The 15,000-nt window shown below is 32.6% G+C and overlaps 1 pseudogene; it reads right to left on the reverse strand.

The window, feature by feature from the left end:
* Positions 1–1,203: 1,203 nt before the first annotated feature.
* LOC137659921 (piggyBac transposable element-derived protein 2-like) overlaps positions 1,204–15,000 on the reverse strand; it is a 23,019-nt pseudogene continuing 9,222 nt past the window's right edge.

A 15,000-nucleotide genomic window follows, 5' to 3' on the forward strand; every position in this document is an offset into this window, starting at 1 on the left:
ATTATATCTGCCAGGAAGCCCCAAATATCCTCTGTATTTAGTCAGTCATAACTTGCAAGCAAAATTTAAACTTACAATAATAAACTGAAGCAATAGCTGCTATAACAATAAAAGTAACAGAGAAGGAAACGAATAGTAACATAAAAAATTAACACTAATTGTTAGAGAATTAGTGAAACTTCATTACTGTCAGGATTATTGGTCTTAACATAGTCTTACAATGAAGTACCTAGAAATCCTGGAAGAACATAATACCAGAAAGATCAGGAATGAAACCGTGTCTGTGTATGTTCTGGTAGGGAACCAGACATTGCGAAAACCATTATGTGCATGTGCAGGAATTTCTTATATCTTGAAGTTTTACTCAACAGATGTTCATTTGTGATTCAGTTGTTTAAGGATGATTATTGTGGTATCGTTTGTATTATATTTCTTTTGGGTCACTCCTATTTAGGGGAAAATGTCCAATAAAAAGTTTATACGATAATTTTACTAATATCACGTTATTTCCCGGAACATGGTATGGCAAGAAAAAAACAAAAAAACAAAGGGTCACATTGACATTCAAACTTTAAAGTATGAATCGTAGATAAGTCCCCAGTTTAAATAGGCTAAACCCGGTTAGTCAGTTTGTTCACCTACACAGTAGCATATTGAACTCCCTTGAAACACTTCTATCCACCTCTTATCCTACATGTTTCTTGGATAAATAGTTTCTTCTTTTCCAGTATCTCTCTAACTTCACCTCTCCAGTACATTCTAGGTTTCATCTTCATCCTCCGACTGTTATCAATGACAATTACTTGGCATCAGCATGGGATATCAATATCCAGAACTTGAAAGTATCTTTTCCCTCACATTGACCTTAAGATTTCTCAAGCACATTTCCTAATATTATATTTTTTTTTCTAGGAAAACATTAGCAAGTATGATGCAATGGCATGGGCTCTCAAATGTTTTTTTACGTAATTTTAGAAGCTCATGTCTGATGTGTACTCTAGAAGCCAACGAAACCTTCGAGAAGTTGAGCTCATTTTAAGATCAAGTAAACAATCGAAATACGTGTAAAGAAAATCAAGAGAGAGAGAGAGAGAGAGAGAGAGAGAGAGAGAGAGAGAGAGAGAGAGAGAGAGGGGGGGGGGTTTATAACCATATAATCTTATTTCATCAACTGCCTTTAAAATTGCTGTCCAACCTCTCAAATTATCTCCAGTGTCCAGAATATTGGGAGCGTTTGCCGTTGCTGGGATTGGGATTATTTCTAAAGTAAATTGGGAGAATTGTCTTAGTTATGCCAACTACCCTGTGATGTTTGTATCTCTGAAATATAAATTATCCCATACTTTTGACTATCTCTTTAAGAAACTGACCCATGGATTCCAGGGATGGGCTGCTTTCCCTGGTAGGACTTTCATCATTCTTTCTGTTTTTTTTTTTTTTTTTTTTTCTGACACAATGATCAAATGGGGTATGTTTTTGTATTTGTATAGCTGTCAGTCCCAGCAAGCGGGTTGACTTACATTGATTAGTGCTTTTTTTTCCCAAAATTTTTTTTAATATATAAAGAGTTATTTAATACTCAACATACAAAAAAAATCATAGCATTAATTTAATAAAAAAGAAATATTTTTTGTATGGTCATAGGCACATAAATACCTTTGTTAGAAAAAAAAATCTATAGTAAATTATCGACTACCGAAAGGTAAATGAAAATTGAAATTTATTTTGTTTATTTGTTGAGACAAATATAATGCATAACACTTATTTTTTTCTCAACTAGCTCATTTACAGATTACTTTGAATGCTATTGGTTGAAACATTCATCAATATGAAGACCAACATTACATTTTTTGCATTGCTTAGAAAATTTCTTTTAGCAAAATGCACATTTTCTTTGCTTCCATCCCTCTGTTCGATCAGGAATATGTCCAGTTGTAGAAAATCTCATTTCTGATATTACTTTTGAAGAAAATACCCTTGGCCGTCCAGAATTTTTGGGATCAGAATTTGAGGATAATAGCTCATATGCTTTTGTAGTTGACCTTTTGAAATCTATCCTTGTCATAATATTTCCATTTGTAAAACAATTTATAATCAAGGAATTTACCATTAGAGTATCAAGGAAACTTGTAAATAGACTAAAGTACCACTTCTTAGATCTACCGGTGATGGGATGCTTCTGAATAACCCAGTCGAAGTGGTACACTCCTCCCATATACTTGTTGTACTCTAATATGAGAAATGGCTGAGGGAGCAAGGATGAGCTTAATTATGTTAGAAATACTTCCATATCGAGACTAAGACCTTTGCAAGTATTGGGCAACGGAGGCAGTGGTGTAGGTATCACAGTTTTACGAACGATGTATATAAGTACTATTAGCTTCACTATTGATTATACAGCTCCTGTGCTTATATGTTACTCAGCAATAGCCGAAAAAAAAATTAGAAATTACTCAAAATCGAGCCATGCTTATTTTACTAGGTTGTCCAATGAGCACTCGTATTGAGATCATGAGGTTAGAGTTGAACCTTCCAAGTGTCATAGACAGGATTCATGAAATAGTTTCAGTCGCTACAGTTAGAAGTATAAGGAGAGGAAAAAAAGTTTTGAAATTTGGTATTGACACGATTCTGGTATTCGCAGTTCCTTAATTAGACCTATTGGTCATTTAAGGAAGCTGTATAGAATATTGCTTGAATATGATGTTGTTAAGTACTGTGTCAAAATAGGAAATGTAGTTCGTCCTAAACCTTGGCAATGTAGTAGATTAGACATTACTATCCCTAAACTGAATTATAAGAAAAATGAATATAAAACACTAGAATATAGACATTTTTTCTTAGTAAAATATAATGTCATACATATATATCATGTTGGTTCTGTTATTGCTAATAAAGCTGGTTGTTGAGTAATCATCAAGGAATATTATGGCAATGATATTTGTTTAGATGAGATCATTTCTAGAAGAATTGAAAGTAATAATTCCTCTACGACAACAGAATTGTATGCCATCCATGAGGGTTTGAGAGTGGTGGTAAGTAGAGGCGAAAATGTGTTAGTTTTACTTGGCTCGCAGAGTGCTTCATTTGCCCTGAACAGTAAAACACATACTGATAATGATGTTATTATTCGTTGTAAGAACTTAGTTAGTCAATACAAAGAGAGTGGATTTTTTGTTACATTTTTCTGGGTTCCCTCTCATATTGGCTTTTCTTTGAATGAAGCTGCTGACCTTTTGGCTAAACAGGCAACGCAAAGACATACGGTAGATATTGAGGGCATTATGAGTCTAAGTAGAATTAAAAAAGGAATAAAGCACAGGCAAATTTCTTGGGAAGCCGAAAATGCGGTTAGGATTCAAGATTAAGGTAGTGCTAGCTTGGGGCATCACCTGTTTGTGAGTGAAAACACCCATATAACATATGCCAAGGTTTTATCAAAAATAGATACTTTTAATATGAGGCTAAGATTAGGTTACAATTATTGTTGGAAATATATTGATGATAATGGCAAGTCTTGTAGATTGTGTGGGGAGGCTTTCTCACACACTTTAGAGCATTACATATTGGAGTGTTTTGAACTTTTGGAACTTTGAAAACGAAATACACTGTATAACTAGTGTTGTTCAAATGATTTTTTATTTTTTCAATAATACTGTTAATGATAAGATTGTTAAAAAGTTTCCTAAGTTTACATAGAATAGATAATAATACCATTTGAATTGTCTTACTTGAAAGGGGTTGCATAAGCATGCTTATGCATTCCATTTGATGTATCTTTTCATGTCAATAAATTATTTAAATCTTGAATTGGTTGAGGAGCAAGTATTTCCTTTCCATGACTGGTTGACCATCTTTTTGCAGTTCCAACGGGTTTGGAAGAGGGATGGTTACTAGCAATTGTGGAAATGATGTTGTACCATTTTAAAATAGAGTTTTTCCTTTTCTTCGAATTTGTAGTCAAACCATCCACGATTATCCTTTTTCGACGACCTGTCATCCTTGAGGGGGCATTCTGATGTGCTGTTTGCACGTACAGAACCTGTGATTTTGATTCCTAAGGATTTCAGTTGTACAAATAGGTTATAACTTCAGAAAAATTTATCAGCATAAGTTTCATGATCATTTGGGTTACCTAGATGGCTGATCATTGATAAAACCACTCTTCAACCTAGATTTTCATTGTGGCTGGTGCATGAGGTAATTTATTTTTGTACTCCTTGATCCATTTCAAAACATTCGCCACTGGTTGCAAAACAGAGCACCAAATGTTTGAAATCAAATCTAATTGGTTTTACTCTTGTAAATTGCTTTAGAGAACATCTTCCATAGTATCTCACTATTTGTTCATCTATTAATAGTTGCTCAGAGAATATTCCAAACTGCTGGAATTTCTGGTTCAGCGCATTAGCTAGAGGTCTAATTTTTAATCCTTTATCATCTTTGCAGCCTTCTACAGTTTCATTATATATAAAAAAAAAAAAAAAAAATTATGATGTTTAGTGATCGGTTTCTTGGCATTGTTTTCCGAATAATCTGAGTTTTAAGGTCTTCATCCAGACTCCAATAATACCGTTCACTTGGTGGTCTGTGGTTTCCTGAAACAAGGAGAATTCCAAAGAAATTTCTAGAGCAGTTTAATGAGAGACTAAAATCATCCTCATTTTTCTGTGCGGCATAAGTGAGATATTCGTTGCATATCTCACTGAGTAAATCCTCGTCAAGAAAAATTTGAAAAATCTCAACTGGGCTCCCTCAACATACTTCATCTTTCAACAATTTCCTTTTTTCATCTGCTCCATCAGTACTTGGTGATGCAACTCTCGAAAAATAAAGGTTCCGTCTTTTTCCAAGAAAAATCTGAGCTTTCCTTTCTTTTTCTTTTTGGTTATGTTGGTTCTTCTTCAATATCATACTGATGAAGTTCAGCACTCTCTAGCACACACTGCAAGATGAAGGTCGGATCTCTGTTCTCGTTATCTAAGACCTCATAATCAAAGTCTTCTTCATCAGTTAGTTAATTTACTGTTGGTGGAACCTCAACTATATCAATAAAATTTTCGTCGCTAGGAGAGTCATTTTCTTCTACATAATTCACTGCATCATGAAGAGAAAAGAATGACTTGACTGAATGGTTGAAAGCCAAAGGAGAGTATCTGAAAATATAAATAGACTATATATAATAAATGAAAATATATTTTTGGATCTTTGTACATATAGCAAACCTTTTCTCTTCATTTGCAACATCCATAGAAAATGGCTAAAATGGAGTTTAGAGTTTGCATGTTCCTTATTTTAGGACCAAACTTACAGAGCATGGTATATTTGAGCAACATTACTTTCATACATTTTCTTGGCTTTATAAGTCAGTTAGAGCATTCATATATACTCTATACAAATATGGGTTAGATATAAGTAATACTTACTAGAAAAAAGAAAATAAATGCTTGAATGATAGACGAAACTGAGTCGATCGTCATCCTTGAGATTTTCATTTTATACTAAAAACTGAGACATCAGTGTTTCCAATATGCATCAGACAGTATGTGATATATTTGAAAGAGACTTCATTCTTTATGGCTAACCAAAGATATTTCTGAAATTGCAGGAATTATTGAAATGTGATAAATTAGGCCTTTGGTTTAAAAAAAATAGGACCATGGGCACTAATGGGCTAATCTTGGGAGTACCATCCCTTTGGGGTAAGGTATGGAATGGACGTTTTCAAGTCTGCTCTCACTGGTGTCATTGGTAGAGGAATTAATTCCAAGAAAGACTAATGGGGCCTCTATTAGGGTGTCAGATAGTCTAATAAAATCTTTCCTTGAAACTTCTTTTGCCATTAGTTTTGTTCAATTTTATTATTATACCACCTTCTAAATGATTAACATATGACATATTTTCTCTTATCCCTGGATCCGCTCATGTTCCCAGACACTACTGACAACCTCTGCTGCTGGCGGCAAAGAAATTTTCTCTGTCATCTATTTTGCCAGCATCTTTTCTTCCTTTAGATAATATCAGCACAAAAAAAAAAAAAAAAAAAAAAAAAACCTGTTTGCACGATGGGACATTTTATTCCATCTTCCCCAGGATACCAGGGGAGGTAAAATTCTGCTATACAATTGAAAACGTAAAAGCTTTATTTTGTGTTGGTATTGCTTCATTGTTAATTATAAATACATTTTCAATTTATTGAGACCTTTTGGAGAGATTGAAAGAATAATATTAAAGGTCTCAAAAGACAAACCAAGATTTCGAGGCTTATATTACTTATACTAAATCTTCCAAAAGTAAGATTACACATCACATGTGAAGATTGTTAAAAATATATGCCATGTGAAATTTTAGTTTCTAAAACGTATCTAATTCGGAATTTGACTACATACATTAGTGCTTGGCCTTCTATGATTAACCGAAGGAAAGGGGTCTTAGTAAAATACTTGAACAATTTTGGTATCTTTCCTCATAAAGGGAAAGATGTCATTATGTATCAAAGATTATGAATGTTTATAAAAGAACGTTAGTAGATTTCACAAGGAAACTTAGAACATTATGGCCATAGTCTACTGGCCAAAGATAACAATGAAACTCAAGCAGTGTTACTGAGTAATTTTACTTCAACTCCTTCAGATGCTACACCTCCTTCAGATGCTATTGACAGGATGCCAGAAAACCTAAAATCAATCAATCATATGTTATTGAAAGTTTTTCCTTTTCTACAATTTTAACCTTGCCAAGGGAATATTTTTAGGATCTCTTTGAGTTTTACGAAGAGGATACACTAAAAAATTTCCCTTCTATTAACGTTAAGAGGCAGGAATGGGATAACAATGACATTTTTCACAAATATTTTCCATACCTGACTATATTGAGGTTAGATAATTGAACATCACTGTCAATAAATTTTATCCATAACCTAGGGAATGTTATTTGAGTTATGAGTTTGGCCATATCAAAGCTTTTTTTGGAAAAAATGTTTCACACGTTTGAAGTTCCGAATATTGTTCAGCAAATCCTCAATGCAAACGTGAAAAATATTCAACTAAGACGCCTAATATTGAACTTATTACCATTTTTGCAGCTAGAAATAGAACTTTTAGGCAGTAGTTCTACCAGGGCTACTGTAGGAACCGGTCTTCTTGATTCGACCGATAGTTAGAAAAAAAAAAAAATCTTTTTCTTTTGTAGGGGTAAATTTCTGATTTATGGTAAATCCACCTCTTCATCATCATGTCCCTCAAAAATCAAATAGCCGATGGAATATACTCCTACAGTTTCATCAGGTACTAATGCAATGTTTATTTGAAGCCTACAAAACAATTGTAATCTTACACTCATGCTATTACTCTTATAGTAATATAATTCAACAGGGCAACTGAAAATGGAAATAACACTACTGCCAACCTAAATCATCAATCTAAGCAGGCTGCTCAGAAAATTCTTGACACGCTTTCCTATTTTGACACCACCAAGGGTATGAACATCTTTCTGAAGTATGAGGTTCATCATGAGACCCAAACATCACTATTTAAATGTAAAGTGGGTAGTTGAAAGTACAGACATCCCAAAAAAAAAAAAAATCATAATGAATTTTCTAAGAACCCCAAAAGAGATTTCTCCTTGAGTCAATCTATACTATAGATTCTATAGAAAGGTTGATTGTAGAGGGAATATAAACATTGCCTTTATTCCCGGCCTTTGGATCTGAACCCAACGTCATTACTAATCAAGTTACCAAGCAGGTGGTGAAGGTCGAAGTCAATGACTACATATAATACAAAGGTAGTTGAAGGAAACCTAACTGACAATTGACCCAATGAGGAAAATATATGATTTTGATTTTGAGTAAAACAACACAGTGGCGTAGCTAGATGTTTGTCAGTGGGTGGGCATCAAGGGGGCACAACTAAATATGGAAGGGCACTAGGCTATCAGAGAGAGCCCATATATGCCGAAGGATTTTGGAACCGTATGAGAAAGGTATTGGGGCATAATCTGAGATCAGCGGTGGATAATCAGTCATTATACAGGTATCTGTGATTCTGTTACATTCAGGTACATTATTATCATATGTAGTAACAAAATTGGTATAATTACACATATTAAACTAAAAAGCATAAAGTGAGCTATGCGTATAGAAATTGTAAAATATAGCCATGGAAATACAAGAAGAAAATAACTTTCATAAATCTATTATGTAATAGGTACTGTTGATCAAATATTAAATGAATAAGTCAAATTACACACACACACACACACATACACACATACACACACACACACACACACATATATATATATATGTATATATATATATATATATATATATATATATATATATATATATATATATATATATATATATATTGCAAGTATAAAAAAATGCTTGCTATACAGTGTATGTGAAGCAACAGACTACTGCGACATGACTCACTTTTACAATATTCTCCTATTCCTGAAGTATTACAGTTTAAATTAATTATACAGCTTTTGCCAAGTCAAGATTAGCTGACTGTAGTAAATCTAGTAAGAAAATAACAATTTCTGAAAGAGTAAGCACACTGAAATTAGTTCAAAACAATTCTTAATGGAATGTGATTTAGTTGAAACAGGAAAAAAAAATTATATTGATTATGGTGCAATGGATAAATGTAACGAAATTAAGCATAGGCATATCTTGGCACAAAATTCTTGATTGATTGATTAATCTGAATTCATTTTAGAATCACACCAAAACTTGGGAGTCGGGAATGTGTGAGATTTCATCCATGTAATATTCATATGTAAATTTGCATACATGGATACAATACATATATACATATACCGTATATAAACACATCAAAAACGTGTAGCCTTACTAAACGCTTAGAAAATGAGCTAGTTACAACCCTAAGAGCTATGGAAAAAAGGATGATGGGAGGCAGAAGAAATAGCAACATGGATACGTGACCTAGCTAAATTAAAGGTTATTCTAACAAGATATAAGCAAAAGAAATGGACATGGGCAGAATCTATAATGAGAATAACATATAATAGATGGACATTAAGAATAACAGAATGGGTATGAACTAAGAAAATTTGCGGGTATAAACCGGCGTAGGAAGACCATAAACAGACGTGAGTGGAAGGGCATGTCTGAGGCCTTTGTTCTGTAGTGGACTAGTGACAAAGGATGATGATGGTGTTGATACAAACACACACACACGCGCACATACTGCCATATATATATATATATATATATATGTGTGTGTGTGTGTGTGTGTGTGTATGTATATATATTTATAAAATCATCTCTTACATCTATTGACGACGTAAAGGGACTCGGTTAGATTTCACGTCTTCTCTATCTTGAGCTTTTAATTCAATAGTTTTCCATACATCATCTCCTACTTCATGTTTCATAGTCCTCAGCCATGTAGGCCTGGGACATCCAACTCTTCTTGTGCTTTGTGAAGCCCAGCTAAACGTTTGGTACACTAATCTCTTTTGAGGAGTGCGAGGAGTATGACCAAATGATATACATCTACCCCTCATCATGATATCCACATATGGCACTCGAGTAATATCTCTTATAGTTTCATTTCTAATCCTGTCCTGCCAATCAAATCCCAATATTCTTCGGATGGTTTTGTTCTCAAATCCACTAAATCTATTGTAGATTGTTTCATTGTCATATCAAGCGATTTCATTTCCAAATTTTACTCAGTCCAGCTATTGTCTGATTTTTCAATCTTTCACTAAACTCTAATTCTATAGACCCTGCATTGAAGATCATACTTCCAAAATACTTAAATGATTCTACCACATTAATCCTTTCTCCTTCCAATTATATCTCATTTTCCATTGCATACTCCGTTCTCAATATCTTTTTCATAAATTTATCTTTCATGCATTTTGGTAATCAACCAATGCAAATTCTGTAGTGTTCGGCTAACAATGACAGCGCCATCAACATACCTTGGGTCTGCTAATATCCTATCACCAATCCAGCCCAATCCATCTCCACCGTCTCTAACTGATATATATATATATATATATATATTTATATATGTATATATACATATATATATATATATATATATGTATATATACATATATATATATATATATATGTATATATATATATATCTATATATATATATATATATATATACATATATATATATATATATTTACAGTATATATATATATAAATATATATATATATATATATATAAATATATATATATATATATATATATATTTATATATGTATATACATATATATATATATATATATATGTATATATGCATATATATATATACATATATATACATATATATATTTATGTATATATATATATTATATATATACATATATATATATATATATATATAAATATATATATATATATATATATATATTTACAGTATATATATATAAATATATATATATATATATATATATACATACATATATATATATATATATATATAAAGACATCATTCATGTTTTTATATATAATACCATACACTCACATATGCATTGCAAATTAGCGATATATATACACACACACACACACCCATATATATATATACATATATATATATATATATATATATACTTGTATGCAAATATATATACACATATATTTACACAAATGTAAAATATTTTGTTGTTGTTAGAGTTCATGTGTAAATACTCATTAGCATTTCTTCTTCATTCCGGATATAAAAACAATCACGCAAAAGAAAATTGAATATCTATCTCTAAAAAGTGAACGTATTGCAATGAGATATACGTAAGCTAAAACTGATAACACTTTATTACACTATGGATAATATTCTATCACTTCTCAGAGTTTTTAAATCATGAGGCATATTATTGCTGGGGAAAACATTTATCATATGTGAACATATTTCGTCAATGGAGATACCTTAGTGAAGCCATGGCCAGTGGGTGGGCACCTGGTTGGGCAGTGGATTCTCATGGGTGGGCACGTGCCCTCCTATGCCCACCCTTAGTTACGCCACTGAAACAACACCAGAGAATACAGCAAGCAACATTTTTTATTTCGGATGCAAAGAGTGCTTCATTTCTGATCTTGGAGATATTAAAAGCATAAACATAAATAAAATTAATCATTTGAATAATAACCTTATCAATGACAAAGACAAAAAGAAATAGTATGATAAACTAGAAACCCACCATGCTCCTACTATGTGTGCTGATCAACTAATAAAGTAGGTAACAGACACTTCTCATCTTAAAAAAATTTATAAAAATAATTATCAATATTTGAAACGATAATTAGGAAGCAAATCATAGTCAAAATAAACATAAGGATACCATATCCAAATAACTAAAACCTATTCCAAAAAAAGTAGTATGTTTGCATTTAATGTAAAACAGAACTCCAGCAAAGTGATCAGAAATAATACTCTGCCTAGTGGCAATTTATATGCCTTGCCTTAATGTTCATTCTATCCATAATTCAATGGAAAATGGAATGGTCTTCAAAGCTATTTGTATATACGTGACAGTCAGAGACTATCGGAAAATCATACTAACATTACAATATTCCGCTTTAGCAGCATACTAACGATACTGCTCCTTCAATAGGATGCTTCACTCTATATAATAGTATAAAGTAACTCACGATACTATAATACTTGAAACTTCCAATTTTAAATTTTCGTGAGTTGTATTACATCTGAATAATAAATAACCTCACCATTAGTATTTATAATATATGATTAAGCTTCTTGCAACCTATGTGAAAAACTTAACAAATCAATTCACAACTTTACAAAAAATATATCTTATTGCTTGGATATTCCAATGCCCACAATCTCATCTAGGGCGATAATTCAATTGTTGTCGACAAAAATAGTTTCAATCTAAAGAAAATAAACGATGACTATTTCAAAACTCATGGAACATATTCATTAACAAATTTAAATATTCGTTTTATCAATAGTGTTGATAAGTTTGAATGCACAATAATACACGACGCCTACAGTAGTGACCTTTTCCATTTTCGACAGAATTATATAGACAAAACTGACCGATAGAATAAATCTATGTCTTAGACTAAAGCCCGACCAATGAAACACGCGATCCAGAGCTGTTCGGATGCATTATTATTATTATTATTATTATTATTATTATTATTATTATTATTATTAGGTAAGCTACAACATTAATAGGGAAAAGTGGGATGCTATGAACGCAAGGGCTACAACAGTGAAAAATAGCTCGATGAGGTAAGTAAATAAGGAAATAAATAATATACAAGAAAAATATTGAAAAAATAAGAGGAATATTTTAAGATCAATAGTCAATAAAATAGATTTTTCATAACTAAGCTATAAAAAGAGATTTATGTCACACAGTTCACCACAAAAACATTCGGTGAACCTTTGAACTTTTAAAATTCCATCGATTCAACTACGTGATTAGGAAGATCATTTCACAACGTGGTCACAGATAGAATAAAACTTTTAGAATACAGTGCAGTAATTAGCATCACGATAGAGCAGGCGTGACTTATAAATAAGTGCATACCTAGTATTACTAGCAGGATGGTACTTTCCGGCAAGATCCGAATGTAAAGGATGGTCAGAATTATAGAAAACCTTAAGCAACATGCATAACGACTAACTGAACAACGGTATCAGATATTGATATCTAGACATGGAATAAGAAATCTAAAAGACCGTGCGTTCCTGTCTAACAATTTGAGATGAAAATCAACAGCTGAAGACCAGACAGGAGAACAATACTCGAAACAAGATAGAATGAAAGAATCAAAACACTTCTTCAGGATAGATTGATCACCGGAAATCTTAAAAGACTTTCACAATAAGTAATATTTTTTTAGCAATTATAAAAGAGACAGACATAATATGTTTCTCAAAATCAAATTTGCTATCAAGAATCACACCTAAAATGTTAAAAGAGTAATACAAAGTTATCAATGCAGAGATCCAGATGTTGAGGAGCCACTGTCCTCGACCTACTGACAATCATACCTTGAAATTTGTTAGGACTCAACTTCATGGCCCAAATTTTGTACCATGCACTAATTTTAGCTATATCTCTCTTAAAGGATACAACATCCTTAGATCTACATTCAGGACATAGCATTGATGCAAAGAGAGTAACAGTAACTGCCTATGCAAAGAGCTTATTTTCTAGGCTAAACTGTATGTCATGTGTATATAGTATGGAAAGTAATGGGCCAAGAATACTACCTTGAGAAATGCCAGCTATTACATTCCTATATGCATAATGATGTCATTGAACAGTACTTAACGATCTATTACCGTAGAAATTAAATAATTCAATAAAGACTCACCCACTCCCACTAGAATCTAGGCCAATCTTACAAACTTCCTGACTACAATCAAGGGATTTCTGTTTGTCACTGGAGATTGCAAGGGCAACACATGCTCCAAGATCTTTACGAAAGCCAAATTGCAAACTAGGGAACAGATAAATACCTTCAGCAGTAAAATGGTTGGCCTGGGCACCAGCCACCTGTTGAGATACTACTGCTACAGAGTTACGCCTTTTGACTGACCAGTCAGTACTACATTGGATCCTTCTCTCTGGTTACGGTTCATTTTCTCTTTGCCCAGACACACACACACTGAATAGTTTGGCCTATTTATTACATATTCTCCACTGTCCTCATACACCTGACAACATTGAGATTAGCAAACAATTCTTCTAAATCTAAAGGGTTAACTACAGCACTGTAACTGTTCAGTGGCCACTTACCTCTTGGTAGGGTAGAAGAGACTTTTTTGCTATGGTAAGCAGCTCTCCTAGGAGAAGGACACTGCAAAATCAAACCATTGTTCTCTAGTCTTAGGTAGTGCCATAGCCTCTGTACCATGGTCTTACACTCTCTTGGGTTAGAGTTCTCTTACTTGAGGGTACACTCAGGCATACTATCTTATCTTATTTTTCTTCTTGTTTTGGTAAAGCTTTTATAGTTTATATAGGAGATATTTAATTTAATGTTACTCTTCCCTAAATATTTTGTTTTTCCATAAGTTTCCTTTCCTCGCTGGGCTTATTTCCCTGTTGGAGCCCCTAGGCTTATAGCATTCTGCTTTTCCAAATAGGCTTGTAACCTAGCAAGTAATGATAATAATAATAATAATAATAATAATAATAATAATAATAATAATAATAATAATAATATACAGACATTTTGCCAAAATACCTTCAAAAACTTTAGATAATATTATGGGCGTTATTGAAATTGGGTGCTAACCAACTGGACTTCAGCTACACAAACACATTTGCATAATGGAGTAACTTTGTCAATTCTCCAGCAAGTGAAAGAAGAACCTCCTCTAGCTAATGTGCCGAAAATAACAGTTAGACCAGTTAATAGAGCGTAAAATATGCAAAAAATAATAATTAATAAGGTTAAACGACCAAAAAGCATATTGTAAGAAAATGATAAACCTTAAATAAAATATTATTAGGCAATGCAATGAAGAAACATATTGATATAGCTATATAAATTAGTGCATTAAAAATTAATTTCAGAGGGAGGTTTGCTAATTTCGGAAACGAAACAACAAAAGCCTATGTAATTTTGTTGAAAGTATTTGAGTCTTGAATGTCAAAAAATAACCCAGTGTTGAAAGTGAGGCAGAAACTTAGAAAAATTAATGTTTGTCATGAAAGACCTTGAATATATGCATTATTGCATAACGAGTCGCTATTTCATGATACACAGGGACTCTCAAATATTAATGGAAACAATGTCGAAAGCATATGCATTATCAATAATCAAGATGCCAAATTCGATCCACCAAGAGAAGAGAAGAAACAATTCCATTGAATTTCGATGCTATAGAACATATCTACTATAGTTAAAGATTTACTTAAAACAAGCTAGAATTTGTATGATGAAATAGAAAATCATCTGCTCCTGAGACAGATGACATTGAGATTGTTAGGAAAATAAATCTAGACCCTTTGGCTAAAGCCTG

This window comes from Palaemon carinicauda, chromosome 20 (assembly GCF_036898095.1).
Source record: "Palaemon carinicauda isolate YSFRI2023 chromosome 20, ASM3689809v2, whole genome shotgun sequence".
NCBI lineage: Eukaryota > Metazoa > Arthropoda > Malacostraca > Decapoda > Palaemonidae > Palaemon > Palaemon carinicauda.